Source organism: Chiloscyllium plagiosum, chromosome 14 (genome assembly GCF_004010195.1).
Source record: "Chiloscyllium plagiosum isolate BGI_BamShark_2017 chromosome 14, ASM401019v2, whole genome shotgun sequence".
Taxonomy (NCBI): Eukaryota; Metazoa; Chordata; class Chondrichthyes; order Orectolobiformes; family Hemiscylliidae; genus Chiloscyllium; species Chiloscyllium plagiosum.
In genome coordinates this window covers 63,292,349-63,310,119 of record NC_057723.1, presented here as the reverse complement: position 1 = coordinate 63,310,119, position 17,771 = coordinate 63,292,349, and the positions used below count along the sequence as shown (strand labels likewise).

Below are 17,771 nucleotides of genomic sequence, written 5' to 3'. Positions count from 1 at the left end.
AAGAGTTAGAATATTATTATTCCCCGCCACTGCCTTATCAGGCCCTGAACAAGACCCAGGGGGTGGGCAACAACACGATGCCCGCACGAGCCATGCTGCTGAAAATACTAGGTTAAAGACAGATCTTAGAAAACATCAACAAGATGATATAAAAACTGGTTATAAGATCCAGTTGCAGGGAATATAAACAGTCTCAGGATCAGGGTCAGGGCAGCAGCAGACCCAGTGCAATACATATGGATGCAACAATGACACTCACCAACACGGAGTCTGGTAGGTTTCCAAGGTGATATTTCCCTAATCCTCAGGGAGGACAGCCAGTGTTGGTACATTATTGACAATCTCCCTGAACTATTATTGCCAATCTCCTGAAGCTGCCATTTAATGAATTACATACCATAGTCCTTTGCTATTAACCTAGCATAAACGGATATGGAAACCCTCCTTAAGATTGGCTCAAAGGCAAATTGGAAAGCATTAGAAGATAAATTTAAAGGATTTAAAGAACACAGTGGCAGTCCTAACCCTAGACCCATAATCCGTACCCAAAATAATGATTTCTGGGAATCGGGTTTTGCATGAAGCCCTTTCCAAGAAAGCTAATCAGGCAAAGATAATGAAAACTATATAAAAGAAAGATGAGGATGTTGAGAAAATGGAGAAAATTATGGATCAATACTCCAAATGAATAAGGACGAATACCAGGCAGCAATGTTGACTGCCTAGGCAAACAGGCTTAGATCAGAATTAAGAGACCCACTGAAATTAGTCAGTCAGTCTTGGCTGGCACTTAACCTTCCTGATCGTGGCTCTATTCTAAAGGATCTGCAAGATAGACACAGGGAAAATAAAGGAAAGCCATCTATACTAATCGAACAAGCGTTAAAACCAGTTATAACGTTTCAGCAACCTGCCCATTACTCTCAGAGTCAGCAGCAGTCCTGGCAGCAAGTTAAGGGCCATGAATGAGGTGGAAGGAGAGGTTATGGCAGGCGGAATAGAGGTAGAGGAAGCCAGGGAGGATACGTTAATATCACAGGAGACTGACAGGACATTATCCTAATACTTGCCTTACGTGCTAGCAGCCCCAGCTAAATGGGCATCCTCAGCAGTTATGGTTGTAATCATGTTAACACCCAGCAAGCCCAGGCTCACACCAGATCTCAGAACAATTTCACAGTCCAAAATCCAGGGGGATACCAAAACTCTGGCCAGCACAGTCGCACCCAGTTGCCTCCCTTGCCCAGCTGACCATTACGAGAACCAGTGCGATACAAGAGCCCATAATAATTCTTCACTTAGACAACAAACACATTTGTTTTCAGTGAACACTGAAGCAAATTACACACTCCTGACTAAGAAACAAGCTAAAGAGATCCCTCACTGTACCTCCCATGTTACAGTCTCAAGGCGTACAGGCATCCTGCAGACTATATCATTTTCCGAGCCTCTGCATTTACTACTCACGGATTTGATAATTGCCATCCATTCCTCCTATGTGACAAGTCCCCTTTGAGCCTATGCAGGAGAGATTTGTGCAAAATGAACACCGCCATTATATGCTCAGAAAATGGATTAAGGTCCACATCCGGGAGGAGAAATATGGCACGTTTCTACTTCAGTCAAAGCCAGCCCCGGTCTTCTATGCATGGTTCAGCTATTCCTCTTACCTTGACTCCTTACAATTGGCACTTTAAACTCCATTGCAGCACCTTCTATCACAAGGAAGGCGAATATATGGGGAACACAAGTTTTTCTTTCAGCTGCAGGATAGCAAGCCACACTGTACACTAGCAGTCTTGCAGAGACATGAGCCCCATGACCTGGGACCCATGATAAAGCATATGAAGGAACTGGGGGTGGAAATGAAGTGGATAATGGATAAAGGGACGCCTGTTTGCTATGTGGCAGAACAGTGGCTGCATCAGTCCTCTTCCTCCATCAGGAAGCAGAGGAACTCCTAATCCAAGTCCCACCTCACATTTGGTCTAGCCACACCAATGAAGTCGGGAAAATGATGACCTCCCAGCCTTACAAAGTCACTCTCAACCCAGCGGTGCCACTGTCACAAAATGGGCAGCATGGTGGTACAGTGGTTAGCACTGGTGCCTCACAGTGCCAGAGATCCGGGTTCAATTCCTGCCTTAGGCAACTGTCTGTGTGAAGTTTGCACATTCTCCCCGTGTCTGCGTGGGCTTCCTCTGGGTGCTCTAGTTTCCTCCCACATTCCAAAAATGTGCGGGTTAGGTGAATTGGCCATGCTAAATTAGGTGAAGCGATAAATGTAGGGGAATGGATTTGGGTGGGTTGCTCTTCGGAGGGTTGGTGTGGACTTGTTGGGCCGAAGGGCCTGTTTCCACACTGTAAGTAATCTAATCTAACCAAAATCCCTAATATCTTCTTTCTCAGGCTGCAGAACAAGGAATTTATCAAGTTTCTACCAGAACTACCTGCAATACACCAGTTCAGAAGCCAGATAGTGACAAATGGCATTTTGATCAGGACCTCTGGGCAATGAATGAATTGGTCTTTTCCACCTATCCAGTGGTCCGAAATCCAACTACCATTCTCACGAATATTCCAGCAGGTTCCCTCTATTACACAGTGTTGGACTTTGGCTCAATCTACCAGCTTACTTTCCTCTATGTGTGAGCCGAGACCTGCGTGTTCTTTCAATAAAGCAATAGGAGAAGATATTCGGTCTCAAACTCTTAGTTTATTTTAGCAGTAAGTGGATAAAGTATACAGAGCTCTGGGTCTAGGACTTCCCGTCCTTGACAAACAGCAAAGTGTGTCAGTTCACGTATTCCTGTCCCTGACCCAGTCTTTTATACAGTACAGAACGTCCTGCAATCACTGAGGTGGGATTGTCTTCTGATTGGCTGTTGATCTGACTCCACTCTCCGCCCCCTCATGTTCCCGGACGTCCGACCACATGTGACCTCCTTCTGCCCGCGAAACAGAGCACCACGTGACTTCCTCTTGCGCGCGAAACAGATACATCATCAAAGGCTTCTAAATGCCGTGTGAACTAAGCCATATATTTACAACAGTCATCAATTTGTGTTCGACCTTCCTCTATCCCAATACACCCGGATTCTCAGGTTCTTTTAATTTTCACCTGCCGAGGAACCCAATACACTTGGACAAGCATCCCACAGGGTTGAACTGAAATTACCTACTTTTTCTCCCAGAGCTTGAAGAAATGTCTGGAAGATGTAACTTTTCAAGCAAGCTCTACTTTGATACAGTAAGTGGATAACTTGACTTGCTTTTGGTATCCCCTAGTAAGCAAGCTTGCAAAACTGACTCTACTATCCCCAGCTAAGAAAGGCCATAAAGATTCGAAAGCTAAGCTGAAAGAGTCTGCTATTTGGGACATAAACTATATCGGGTTACCAGACAGCTATCAATGGATAGATTCAAGGCTATCTGCTCAGCCCAATTGCCTGTTACTAAACGGGAGACAAAACATTTCTTAGGCATGTCTAGATATTGTTTACAATGGATTGCTAATTATGCTGAGCTGGTCTGCCCGCTCCTGGACATTTCCATGCCCTTGCAGCCTGATACCCTGATCTGGAATGAGGAAGCCAAAGAAGCTTTTCAAATCCCTCAAGCAGTACCTTGTTTCAGCTCCAGTGCTAGGATTTCCTGACTATGCAAAGCCCTTTAACGTATTTGCCCACCATAAGTCTGGTTTTGCCCAATCTGTCCTTACATAGATTCATGGAGATAGTCAATGCCCTTGATTGGATCCAGTTGCTAGGGGCTTAGCTGTTTGCCTGCCTATTCTTGCTGCCACCTCCTATCCCATCCAACTGGCTCAAGCTATCACTCTAAACAGTATGTTCCCACTCTGTTGAGATCTTAATAACTAAATGTGTCACTCCACACCTGACCTCAGCTTGCACCATTAAGTACGAAGTGGAATTACTCTCTAATCCAAACTTGACCATCAAATGCTGCTCAACCTTAAATTTGGCAATATTCCTACCAACTCCTGAAGATGGCATCCCTCATTGCTACAAACAGTTACCCAACTAGTCTCAAAACCTTGGGTTAATCTGAACGAAAGCCTGCTCGGAAACACTATTTTGTTGATGGTTCTGCCTTTAAAAAAATGACAATGGACACTGCTGTGCAGGCTATGCTGTCACCACAGACTACTAGGACAAACAGAGTTGTTATCTCTGGTTTGTTACCTGTGCCACATGAGAGCGAGGCAAGGAATAGGGAGAGATATCAGCTGAACACGTGGCTGCAAGGATAGTGCCGGAGGGAGAGTTTCAGGTTCTTGGATAATTGGTGCTCATTCTGGGGAAGGTGGGACTTAAACAAATAGGACAGTCTTCACTTGAACCAGAGGGGTACTAATATCCTGGGTGGGAAATTTGCTGGTGCTATTCGGGTGTGTTTAAACCAGCTCAGCAGGGGGATGGGAACTGGAAGTGTAGTTGCAGTGCACAGGAGGATGAGAGTAGGGAGGACAGGGACAGGATTTCAGGGTCACAGGAATGTGCTGGCAGACAGCAAACTGGTTTGAAGTGTGTTTACTTCAACGCCAGAAGTTTCCAAAATAAGGTAAGTGAGCTTGCGGCATGGATAGGTACCTGGGACTTTGATGTTGTAGCCATTTTGGAGACATGGATAGAGCAGAGTGAGAAATGGATATCGCAGATTCCAGGGTTTAGATCTTTCATTAAGAACAGGCAAGGCGGTAAAAGAGGGAGAGGCATGGCCTTGTTTGTCAAGGATAGTATAACAGTGGCTGAGAGAATTTTTGAGGAGGTCTCGTGTACTAAGGTAGTGTGGGCTGAGGTTAGAAACAGGAGAGGAGAGGCCACACTGCTTGGAGTTTTTTATACACCTCCACAGAGTTCCAGGGAGGTGGAAGAGATGATTAGCAAAATTATTCTGGGTAGGAGTGAAAGGAACAGGGTGGTCATTATGGGGGACTTTCACTTCCCCAACATTGACTAGAAATGCTATAACTCTAGTACATCGGATGGATCAATTTTTGTCCAATGAGTACAGGAGGGTTTCCTGACACAGTATTTTGAAGGCCCGACAAGAAGGGAGGCCACACTGGATCTGGTGCTTGGTAATGAATCAGGCCAGGTGTCTGATTTAGTTGTAGGTGAGCACTTTGGAGAGAGTGACCATAATTCAGTTACATTTAGTTTAGCGATGGAAAGGGCATGTACATGTCACAGGTCAAGAGTTAGAAATGGGGCAAGGGCAATTATGTGTTTAGGCAAGAATTAGGATGCATAGAATGGGGTAGCAAAATGCAGGGGATGCAGACAATGGAAATGTAGAGCTGGTTTAAGGAACAGATATTGCGTGTCCTTGGTAAGTATGTCCCGGTCAGGCAGGGAGTAAGTGAAAAGGTACGGGAACCATGGTTTACTACAGAAATTGCATCTCTTAGAGTTATAGAGATGTACAGCATGGAAACAGACCCTTCAGTCCAACCTGTCCATGCCGACCAGATATCCCAACCCAATCTACTCCTACCTGCCAGCACCTGGCCCATATCCCTCCAAACCCTTCCTATCATATACCCATCTAAATGCCTCTTAAATGTTACAATTGTACCAGCCTCCACCACTTCCTCTGGTAGCTCATTCCATACACGTACCATCCTCTGTGTGAAAAACTTGCCCCTTAGGTCTGTTTTATATCTTTCCTCTCACCCTAAACCTATGCCCTCTAGTTCTGGACTCCCCGAACCCAGGGAAAAGACTTTGCCTATTTACCCTATTCATGCCCCTCATAATTTTATAAACCTCTACCCCTCAGCCTCCGACGCTCCAGGGAAAACAGCCCCAGCCTGTAGCTCAAATCCGCCAACCCTGGCAACATCCTTGTAAATCTTTTCTGAATCCTTTCAAGTTTCACAACATCTTTCCAATAGAAAGGAGACCAGAACTGCACGCAATATTCCAACAGTGGCCTAAACAATGTCCTGTACAGGCGCAACATGACCTCCCAACTCCTGTATTCAATACTCTGACTAATAAAGGAAAGCATACCAAACTCCTTCTTCACTATCCTATCTACCTGTGACTCCACTTTCAAGGAGCTATGAACCTGCACTCCAAGGTCTCTTTGTTCAGCTCCCTAGGACCTTAACATTAAGTGTATAAGTCCTGCTAAGATTTGCTTTCCCAAAATGCAGCACCTCGCATTTATCAGAATTAAACTCCATCTGCCACTTCTCAGCCCATTGGCCCATCTGGTTATATCCTATTGTAATCTGAGGTAACCATTTATTTCTCTACCAGTCTATATCTTCCATATCCTTTTCCATAGTAAGTACTGATGCAAAATACTCATTTAGTATCTCCCCCATTTTCTGCTGCTCCACACAATGGCTGCCTTGCTGATCTTTGAGGAGCCCTACTCTCTCCCTCTTTACCCTTTTGTCCTTAATGTATTTGTAAAACCCTTTTGGATTCTCCTTAATTCTATTTGCCAAAGCTATCTCATGTCCCCTTTTTGGCCTCCTGATTTCCCTCTTAAGTATACTCCTACATCCTTTATACTCTTCTAAGGATTCACTCGTTCAATCCTGTCTACACTTACATAAGCTTCCTTCTTTTCTTAACCAAACCCTCAATTTCTTTAGTCATCGAGCATTCCCTATACCTACCTGCCTTTCCTTTCACCCTAACAGGAATATACTTTCTCTGGATTCTCGTTATCTCATTTCTGAAGGCTTCCCATTTTCCAGCCATCCCTTTACCTGTGAACATCTGCCCCCAATCAGCTTTTGAAAGTTCTTGCCTAATACCGTCAAAATCTGTTAAGAAGAAGAAGGAGCCTTATGTGTTGATGAGGCAAGATGCTTCAGATGAGGCGATGTTACAGATCAGCTGGGAAGGATTTAAAGACAGACATATGAAGAACAAAGAGAGGACACGAGTAGTCTTTAGCAAATAGAATGAAGGAGAACCTTAAAGACTTCCATAGGTATGTGAGGAATAAAAGGATGACTCGGGTAGGAATAGGGCCAATCAAAGGCAGAAATGGGAAGTTGAGTGTGGACCCTGTGGAGATCGGAGAGGCGCTAAACGAACATTTCTCATCGGTTTTCATTCAGGAAAAGGAGAACATTGTAGAGAAGAATGAGGTACGAGATATTAGACTGGAAAGGATCGAGGTTAGTTAGGAACAGGTGTTATCAATTCTAGAACGAGTGAAAGTAGACAAGTCCCCTGGGCCGGATGGGATTTATCCGAGGATTCTCTGGGAAGCTAGGGCCTTTGGCTTTGATATTTGAGTCGTCATTGTCTACAGGTTTAGTACCAGAGAACTGGAGGATTGCAAATGTTGCACCCTTGTTCAAGAAGGGCAGCAGAGATGACCCAGGTAATTACAGACCAGTGAGCCTTACTTGTGTTGTAGGAAAGGTTTTGGAAAGGATTATAAGAGATAAAGATTTATAATCATCTCGCAAGCAACAATTTGATTTCAGCTAGTCAACATGGTTTCGTCAAGAGCAGGTTGTGTCTCACAAATCTCATTGACTTTTTTGAGATTGATGTGGTATACATGGACTTCAGTAAAGCCTTTGATAAGGTTCCACATGGTAGGCTGTTGGAGAAAATGCAGAGGCATAGAATTGAGGGTGATTTAGCAGTTTGGATTAGAAACTGGCTTTCTGAAAGAAAGTTGATGGAAAATATTCAGCCTGGAGTCCAGTTACTAGTGGTGTGCCACAAGGATCTGTTTTGGGACCACTGCTGTTTGTCATTTTTATAAATGACTTAGATGCAGGCATTGGTGGATGGATTAGTAAATTTGCATACAACACTAAAGTCGGTGGAGTCGTGGACAGTTTGGAAGAATGTTACAGTTTGCAGGGGGACTTGGATAAACTGCAGATTTGGGCTGAGAGGTGGCAAATGGAGTTCAATGCAGCTCAGTGTGAGGTGATGCACTTTGGGAAGAATAACAGGAAGGCAAAGTACTGGGTCAATGGAAAGATTCTTGGTAGTGTGGATGTGCAGAGGGATCTTGGAGTCCATGTATACAGATCCTTGAAAGTTGCCACCCAGTTGGATAGTGTTGTTAAGAAGGGATACAGTGCGTTAGGTTTCTTTTGTAGAGGGATTGAGTTCCGGAGCCGCAATATCATGCTGCAACCATACAAAACGCTGGTGCGGCCACACTTGGAATATTGTGTACAGTTCTGGTCCCCATATTTTGGGAAGGATGTGGAAGCATTGGAAAAGGTGCAGAGGAAATTTACTAGGACGTTGCCTGGTTGAGTGGGAAGGTCTTATGAGGAAAGGCTGACAAACTTGGGTCTGTTCTCATTGGAAAGAAGGTGGCTAAGAGGGGATTTGATGGAGACATACAAGATGATCAGAGGATTAGACAGGGTAGACAGTGAAAGTCTTTTTCCTAGGATGATGACGTCACCTTCTATGAGGGGGCATAACTACAAATTGAGGGGTGATAGATTTAAGACAGATATCAGAGGCAGGTTCTTTAAGTACAGAGTGGTAAGGGCACGGAATGCCCTACCTGCTAATGTAGTCAACTCAGCCACATTAGGGAGATTTAAACAATCCTTAGATAAGCACATGGATGATTTTGGGATAGTGTAGGGGGACGAGCTGAGAATAGTTCACAGGTCGGCGCAACATCGAGGGCCGAAAGGCCTGTTCTGTGCTGTATTGTTCTATGTTCTATGTACTCTATGGTCAAATTGGCCGCTCTCCCCTACATTTTCTCTGCTCAACAAGCTGAACCTTTTGACCTCACACGAGCATGTATATTGGCTACTGGCCTCCATTCTCTTCCTGGATCACTCCATCTCCATTTCCAGTTCCAGCAATTGACTCAACACTGACATTTATGACAAACCCACTGGCTCCCACAGCTAACTGGAGTACACCTCCTCCTACCTTGTCTCCTTTAAAAATGCCTCCACCTCCTCTGCATCTGCTCCCAGGAGGACAAATTCTATCACAGGATATCCCAGATCGCCTCCTTCTTCAAAGACCACAATTTCCCCTCCCACCTAGTCGACAATGCCCTCCAGCGCATCTCCTTCACTTCTCGCAACTCCACCCCTCTAATCATAACAAGGACAGAAACCCTCTAGTCCTCACCTTCCACGCCACCAAGCTCGCATCATCCGCCGCCATTTCCGCCACCTACAAACAGACCCCACTACCAAGGATATATTTCCTTTCCCACCCCTATGTGTTTCTGGAGAGATGATATCCCCCGTGACTTCCTTGTTAGATCCACATCCCTCACCAACCCAAGTTCCACTCTCAGCACCTTTTCCGGCTACCGCAAGGAATGCAAAGCCTGTACTCATACCTCCTCCGTTACCTCAGTCAAAGCCCCAAAGGATCCTTCCACATCCATTAGATACTTCCACACGTCATCTACTGTGTCTGCTGCTCCCGATCTGGTCTCGTCTACATTGGGGAGATAGGATGCCAACTTGTGGAATGTGTCAGAGAACATTTTTGGTACACATGCACTAAAAAACTCCACCATCCTGTGGCTGAGCACTAACACCTTCTCCAACTCCACCAAGGACATGCAATCCTAGGCCACCTCATTGCCAAACTCTAACCATTCGCACCTGGAGGAAGAATCCATCATCTTCCGCTTGGGACCCTCCAACTACCCGGGATCAATGTGGAGTTTAGCATTTTCCTCATTCTCCTCACCCCCCCAACCTTGTACCAGATCCAACCTTCCAACTTGGCACTGTCCTCTTGAATTGTCCTATCTATTCATCTTCCTTCCCACTGATCCGCTCCAACCTCCTCTCCAACCTATCCCACCCTCCTCTCCGATCTATCACCTTAGCCTACCCAGTTACTTTCCCTCCAGTCCCAGCCGCCTCACATTTATCTCTCGGCTCCCTTCGACCACAAGCCTCATTCCATTTGAAGGGCTTATGCTCGAAATGTCAATTCTCCTGCTCCTCAGATGCTGTCTGACCAGTTGTGCTTTTCCAGCACCACACTCTTCAACTCTGATCGCCAGCACCTGCAGTCCTCACTTTCTCCTACTGGCAAAAATTAATATTTACACTGACTCATGCTATGTATTTTCCATTTTTTATGACTAGAGTCAGATCTGGAAACTCAGGGGTTATCTCACCTCGTCGTCATCAAAATGCGTGGTGCTGGAAAAGCACAGCCAGTCAGGCAGCATCCGAGGAGCAGGAGAGTCGATGTTTTGAGCATGAGCTCATGATCAAAGTGGGAGGTGATGGTGATAGGTCGGAGAGGACGGTGGAGCAGATAGGTGTGAAGGAAGATGGTGCCAGGTAGGACAGTTCAAGAGGATGCTGCCAAGTTGGAAGATTGGATCTGGGATAAGGGGGGGGGGGGAATAAGGAAACTGGTGAAATCCACATTAATCTCATGTGGTTGAAGGGTCCCGAGGCGATCTTCTGCCAGGCATCGGGTGGCTAGAGTTTGATTGTGGAAGAGGCCCAAGACCTGCATGTCTTTGGCAGAATGGAAGAGGGAGTTAAAGTGTTCGGCCACAGGGCGGTGGGGTTAATTAGTGCGTGTCCCAGTTATATTCTCTGAAACGTTCCGCAAGTTGACATCCTGTCTCCCCAATGTAGAGGAGACCACATTGAGAGCAATGGACACACTAGATGATGTACAGGTAAATCTCTGTCAGATGAATGATCATTTGTGGCCTTGGATGGAGGTGGGGAGTGGGGGCACAGGTTTTGCACTTATTGCGGTGACAGGAGAAGGTGCCAGGAGTTGAGTGTGGGTTTGTGGGGGGCATGTGAGGATGACCTGCTGCGACTCCCTGGATGCTGCCTGACGTTCTACGACTCCCAGGATGCTGCCTGACTTGCTGCGCTTTTCCAGCAACACATTTTCAGCTATGTATAGGGTATAGGCAGGGAAATAGCTAAGTTCCGCGTTTTGTGAAACAAGAGGTTCAGTTGAGCATGACTCAGATTAAATAAGAACTTACAGTTAACAATGGGGGTAATGGGTTAACAAGGTGGAAAAGCAGTCACGATGTATCAATGGGAATACAAGGGCCGATTTGGCAGCCAAGCAGGCTGCAGCCTCACAATTGTGGGAAGTAGACATGTGTACACGTGTTATGCCAGTTCTCAGTGCCAAAGGAGGTCCAGGCATATTCATTATTTTATAACTTGATTGTGTGGAGTTTGCATGTTCTCCCCGTGTCTGCGTGGGTTTCCTCTGGGTCCTCCGGTTTCCTCCCACAGTCCAAAGATGTGCAGGTCAGGTGAATTGGCCATGCTAAATTGCCCGTAGTGTTAGGTAAGGGGTAAATGTAGGGGTATGGGTGGCTTGCGCTTCGGCGGGGCGGTGTGGACTTGTTGGGCCGAAGTGCCTGTTTCCACACTGTAAGTAATCTAATCTAATCTAATCTAAGTAAGTAATCTAATCTAACTTCAGGAGGACGCCCCTGCTTCAGAAAAGGATATGTGGCAGAAACATTGCCGTATAAAATTCTGTCATGGGTCTCTGGCATACCCCGGACTGGATAAACATGCATCCCAGAGACCCTTCTATATTTACTCATTGACAATCTACACATAGACACTCATTATCATCGATACATTCAGCAAATGGATACAGGCTTTCCCAACAACCAATAACAAAGCATCTACAGTGACCCAAATTCTCCTGAAAGAAACAATTCCCTGCTTTGGTATACCTCAACGACTATCATCTGATAATGGACCCACATTTTATTGAAAAGATCAACCGAGAACTGTGTACCATTCTCGGCACAGACCAAAAGTTCCATTGTGCACATCGTCCTAAGGCAGCAGAAATAGTGGAATGTGCGAATGGAACTCTGAAGGACAAACTTACTAAACTCACTCTAGAAAAAGGACTGAATTGGCTAAAGGTGCTGCCCCTCGCCCTGTACCAAATGCACATTACTCCCCAAACTGGTACCAGTCTCTCAGCAGCTGAAATAATATCTGGTCGCCCTGGGCAAACTCCATACAATGGCAACCAGGCCCCACCACCCTGGATTGATCTGCCTGTATTGGGAGATGAAATGCAGCATTATTTCAAATAACTAACAATGTCTCTACAGTCTCACCACTCACAGGTGAAGGAAACCACAAAACCATTCCCGATCAAGACAGTGACTGGGAAGGAGTAGAAACTGGTGAGTGGGTCTTAATCAGAGACTGGGTTAGTCTGAAATTGGGACCCCGCTGGAAAGGACTGTTCCAGGTGTTGTGCCAAACCCCCACCATAGTGAAGGTTAAAGGAAAGGATCACTAGATTCACCTGAGTGACTGTAAACAGTAGATGACGGACCAAGAGAAGAAGGAGGAAAAGGACGAAGAAGGACTGATATAAAAAAAGAACTTTAATTTGTACCTCTGCTATTGATACACTGCGTGCCTCTACACTTGCCTCTGGTAAGGTGACGGGAAGGGGTTGTCAAGGGGGATTAGCATTATGATAGGCTTAGCAGAGATATGTCTATTTCTCTCCAACCAGAGTACCAAAGGGAGGGTCAAGATTTTGAGGTGGGGTAGATGTAACCAGTTCCATCATTTATGCAGGGGAGACATTCTTGCTTGTACTAATACACAAGGGAACCCGTTTGGGATATGGAATGTGACTAAAATTGATTACTGTAATGGACTGCTTGCCCAAGCAGATCTCAAGTTGATTGTGGACCAAATCAATCTGTAGCAACTCCTGGCTGGCACTGGGGCTTCAAGTTTGACTTTACCTGCAGAATGGACCCCCTGGGAGGAAGAGACCATCATCTATTGTATGATGGAAAGTGGTATAGAGAGGCTTTGGAAGATAACCCTTCCCTGCAAGGGTTATCCCCTCGCCCCATTGCCATTGTGACAGATCTGATTGTATTCCCTTCAAAAGAGAGGAACAGTTCCTATGTGGAAAAGTCAATCGTACCCACCTTAGTGAATGACCGTGTCTTTGCCATTCCTCAAAACAGAGCAGGAGTTAAGAAAGCCTCGTGTCCCACTGGTGCATTTGCCTGGATTAATCATGATTACTCTCACAATAAGGGCTGCTCAGAAACTTTTTTTTACAGACCTGGGCTACTTTTTCTTCTTCAATGATTGACCACAAACTTCCTAGAGTCCCCTTACCTCCATGTGGTGGTCATTGGCACCCTACTTCCCAGTACTGTACCCTCTCCAGTGCACTGGGGACCAGCAAACAGCCACCAGAAATGTGATGTCTCCAAGGAATTTTGTACTGCTTATAAAAAACGTTCCCACCCTTACTGCAGGACAAGCAGCTGGTTGCAATGCAGCAGGCTTTATCTCACTTGGCGCTTCTGGGGATAATATGGCAGCCCACAACTGTAACTATCTCACATGTGGACCTACCATGTTGGGCAACACTACCCAAGGGGCGCTCAAGCTCATCACCCAGAACCTGAACCAACTCAGACTTTTCTCCATGCAAAATTGCTATGCACTGGATTACCTCCTCACCCGCCAGGCTGGTGTTTGCCCTATAATAAAAGGCAAATGTATCAAGGGCCTGGACAACGTCACTGCTAATGTCACTCATTATGTCTACAAGACAGTTGAACAATTAGGGTCTATAAAGGAGGGCAAGGAATGGGCCAGATGGGGGTACTGTGGGCTGGCAGGTAGAAGGACTGGTTAGTTAACATGGCTATTTGCGTAGGAGTAATTATAATATAAATCTTCCTGGGAATAGCTGATCTGAAATGCATCTTACAGTGAATGACAGATTCCATGCAGGGAATATTTCCAACAGGACAGGCTTCGGTGACCTGATACCCAGCTGTTGAGGATTTAAATGACGACAGCATGAGGTTGGCTCCTATGCCTTTGGTTATCATGTAAAGATAAAAGGAGGGAATGAGAATGTGTATAGGGTATAAGCAGGCAGAGAAAGGCTTAATCTCTGAATTTTGTGAATCAAGAGGTTCAACTGAGTGCAGGCAGGGCAAGAGTTAAGTTCTGCGTTTTGTGAAATAAGCATGACACAGACCAGGTAAGAACTTACAGCTAACAATGGGGTGCTGGAGGTAAGAACAAGGTGGAAAAGCAAAGCAGTTATTGTGTAGAGCCATTTAACAATATTGAAAGCATTCCCTATGCAAGGTCAGCTAACAAGGGGAAAAGTAGTTAAGAACATCCATTGTACAACAGTAAACCGCTTGACCTCTGCTATCGATACTCGTTGATTGTAACGGTCACTTAATTATTATGTATGTTGCCTTATCTGGATGCTACTCTCTGTGAAATGACTATATAATTAATTGAGAAGCTGTTGTTCAAGAGAAGACCGTGAACTCATACACGATCATTCTTCTCTCTCTCTCCAGGGCCTGGAATAAAAGAAGGTAAAACAACTGTGTCTCCGTGCGTTTTGCTTCGACTGAAGGGGGAAACAGGATGACACAAGGAAGTCATGGAGGTCATGGTCTATGTGGAATGCAGATAGGAGTGGGGAGGGAAAATACATCCCTGGTGGTGGGGTCTGTTTGTTGGTGGTGGAACTGGCGGAGGATGATGCGTTGTATCTGGAAGTTGGTGGGGTGGAAGGTGAGGACCGGGGGTTCTATCCTTGATGAGATTGGAGGGGTGGGGTGCAAGGGTGGAGATGCGTGAAGTGGAGATGCGCTGGAGGGCATGGTCGACCACGTGGAAAGGGAAATTGCTGTCCTTGAAGGAGCAGGCCATCTGGGATGTTCTATCGTGGAATTGGTTCTCCTGGGAGCAGATGCATTGGAGGCAGAGGAATTGGGAGTAAGGGATAGTGTTTTGACAGAAGACAGATCGGGGGGAGGTGTTGTCCAGGTAGCTGTGGGAGTTGGTGGGTTTGAAGTAGATGTCAGTGTTGAGTTGATTGCTGGAAATGGAGATGGAGGGGTCCAGGAAAGGGAGGTAGGTGTCTGCGTTGGTCCAGATAAACTTGAAGTCAAGGTGGAAGGTGTTGGTGAAGTTGATGAACTGTTCAACCTCCTCGTGAGAGCATGAGGCGGTGCTGATACAGTCATCCATGTAGCCGAGGAAAAGATGGGGAATGGTGCCAGTGTAACTGTGGAAGATGGACCCAACGAGGAGGCAGGTTTAGCTGGGGCCCATGCGGGTGCCCAAGGCTTCCCCTTTGGTCTGAAGATTTGAAGGAAAGCTTGTTGAGGGGGAAGACCAATTCAGTCAATAAAATGAGTGTGTCAGTGGAAGGGTACTGGCTGGGTTGGTGGAAAAGGAAGAAATGGAGGGCTAGGAGGCTTTCATCATGGCGGATGGATTTGTAGAGGTATTGGATGTTCATGGTGAAGATGAGACATTGGGGGGGGGGGGGGGGTGCAGGCAAACGAATGTCATGGAGGAGTTGGAGTGTGTGGGTGATGTCTCGAACATATGTGGAGAGATCCTGGACCAAGGGGGACAGGACGGTGTCAAGGTATGCAGAGATCGGTTTGGTGGGGCAGGAGCAGGTTTTTGAATTTTGGGTAGGAGAGTGTAGAGTTCCTGAACTATGAGGTTCTCTAACCTCTTCAGGCTCAACAATCAAAAATGCTGAATATGTTGGCAACCTCTTGTGTGCTATTCAATGCCCTCAGCAGGTCATGATGATTAAGTGTCAGGCACATACAGATAAGACATGCGCTGCGCAATAACAGAGTTGCTAGAGTGGCTCGGTGTGCCACTGGTTTGATACTGGTTTGCAGGTCTTGACGTTTGCTTTAAGAGGTTCTAAAACCACTGATTTACCACCCATAATTGATGACGTGTTGGCTTTTCATTCTCAGACCAGTGCTGAGGTGGTGTTAGCCAGGGCACAAGATCAGAGCAATAAGAAATCGGAGGGGCTTGGCTTCATCACAGCTGCTGTGTGGTGGCACCCGAAGCTCTGCTCCCATGGATTGACCAGTGTTCACTCGTTCACACATATAGGCAAAGATGAAACGGCAGACTACATTTTGAAAACATGATTTGCAGTAGGAATTTCAGCATTACAAAACAAATTAGTGAACGGTGCATTCCTGCTAAACTATGAATCTGGAAAAAACAGAAAACATGCAGATTGCCTCTTACCCAAATCCTACAAGGTACTTTCGAATATTTGCAAATGGATTGTATCAAACTACCCCCAGTGATGGGATTTAAGTACATACTTGTAAATATTAATGTATTCTCTAAATGGGTCAAAGCCTTTCCCTGTAGGAAGAGTAAGGCAACTACAATTTCTAAGCATTTGTTGAAAGAAATTGTACCACAGTTTGGTATACCCGTGCAGCTATCAAGTGACAATGGGTCACACTTTGCAGGAATCTTTGTTAAAGAAACGTTTAAAGCTTTGTGGATTAACTAGCATTTTCACTGTAGCTACTATCCACAGTCGGCTGGACTAGCAGAAAAATATAACGGAATGCTGAAAAAATAAGCTTGCAAAACTGTGAGAGGAAACTGGCCTAAAGTCGACTGAAGTTCTACCTTTAGCCCGAATGACTATGCTATCTGCTACCAACAGGATGGCAGGACTGTCACCACGTATGATTGCCATGGGCCACCCACTATGGTCATCTTTCTTTGCACCTTTCACTGTTAAACAAATGAACATCCATAAAATGAAGAAAACTATCTTAAGTTATTGTATGCCACCAAAGAATGGACCTCTAAGCTTCCATTTCTTTCCAGGTAAAGAAAGGTCAAGTTAGCCCAGCTGGAAGAGAGTGCCATAATTTGAAACCAGGAGAAATTGGAGATGTGAAAGTGTTCAAGAGAAAGAACAGCCTCCAGCCAAGGTTCAAAGGGTCATTCCAGAACCTGCCAACCACCAACACTGCTGTAAAAGATCGACCCACGTCTCTCACTTCACAAGGGCTCCTGACGGGGAATCTCCAATCTTATCAGCAACTTGAAATGGACAGGACGACAAATGTTTTGAAATGACTTACATTGGGCTAATATGGACTAGCCCATACCTCAGCACTTTTCTGCATGAGTCATGAATAGGCTTTGAGGTTGAATCAACCTAACTGCTGGGTGTGTAGTATGGGCTTGACACACTTCAGTGGAGAAATCTCCCTCAAACACATTCCTTTTAACACACCTGAAGTGGCAGAATAGGTCACTCGCCAGAACAAGTCCCTGCTGACTGGGGTTCACATGGCTGCCACATCTTCCGCAGAGACAGAGTAATACTGGGTAGCCGTGATATAGAGGTGCAGGGGTTCGACTGGGGCGGATGAAGTTAAAAATCACATAACACAAGGTCATAGTCCAATAGGTTTATTCAAAGTACAAGATTTCAGAGTGCTGCTCTTTCGGCAGGCAGCTAGTGCAGCAGAATCATAGGACACAAAGTTTATAGCAAAACATCATAGTGTCATACAACTGATGCGGTATATTGAACAAACCTTGATTGCCACTAAGTATTTCATATTTTAGAATGGGTTGCAGGTTTTGATTTATTGATATGTAAATCCCAGAACTCCTTTCAAGTTACATTCCCAAAGGTTTTTATAAAAAAAAGGTAAGATCTCAGCAGAGACAATGTATTAAAGGAGTGAGGTTAGATTCTGTATGTATTCCAATCTTGAGTCAGACTGGTACTATTTCAAAAGTAGGAATTTATAAAAAGTTACATGGATTGACTGCCTATAGATTGCATTTGCATCTGCAAATCCAAATTTAGCCTGTAGACCTGTGTGTGTGCAAGCATGTGAGAGAGTGGGAAGGTATGCAACAGAGTGTGTGAGTGAGTGGGGCAGCGTGAGAGGGGGAGGGG

The 17,771-nt window shown here is 45.5% G+C and overlaps 1 protein-coding gene across 2 annotated transcripts in view; it reads right to left on the bottom strand.

Moving 5' to 3' along the window:
* LOC122556766 (pantothenate kinase 3) overlaps positions 1-17,771 on the bottom strand; it is a 125,212-nt gene that overhangs the window by 60,935 nt on the left and 46,506 nt on the right. The window lies entirely within an intron of this gene.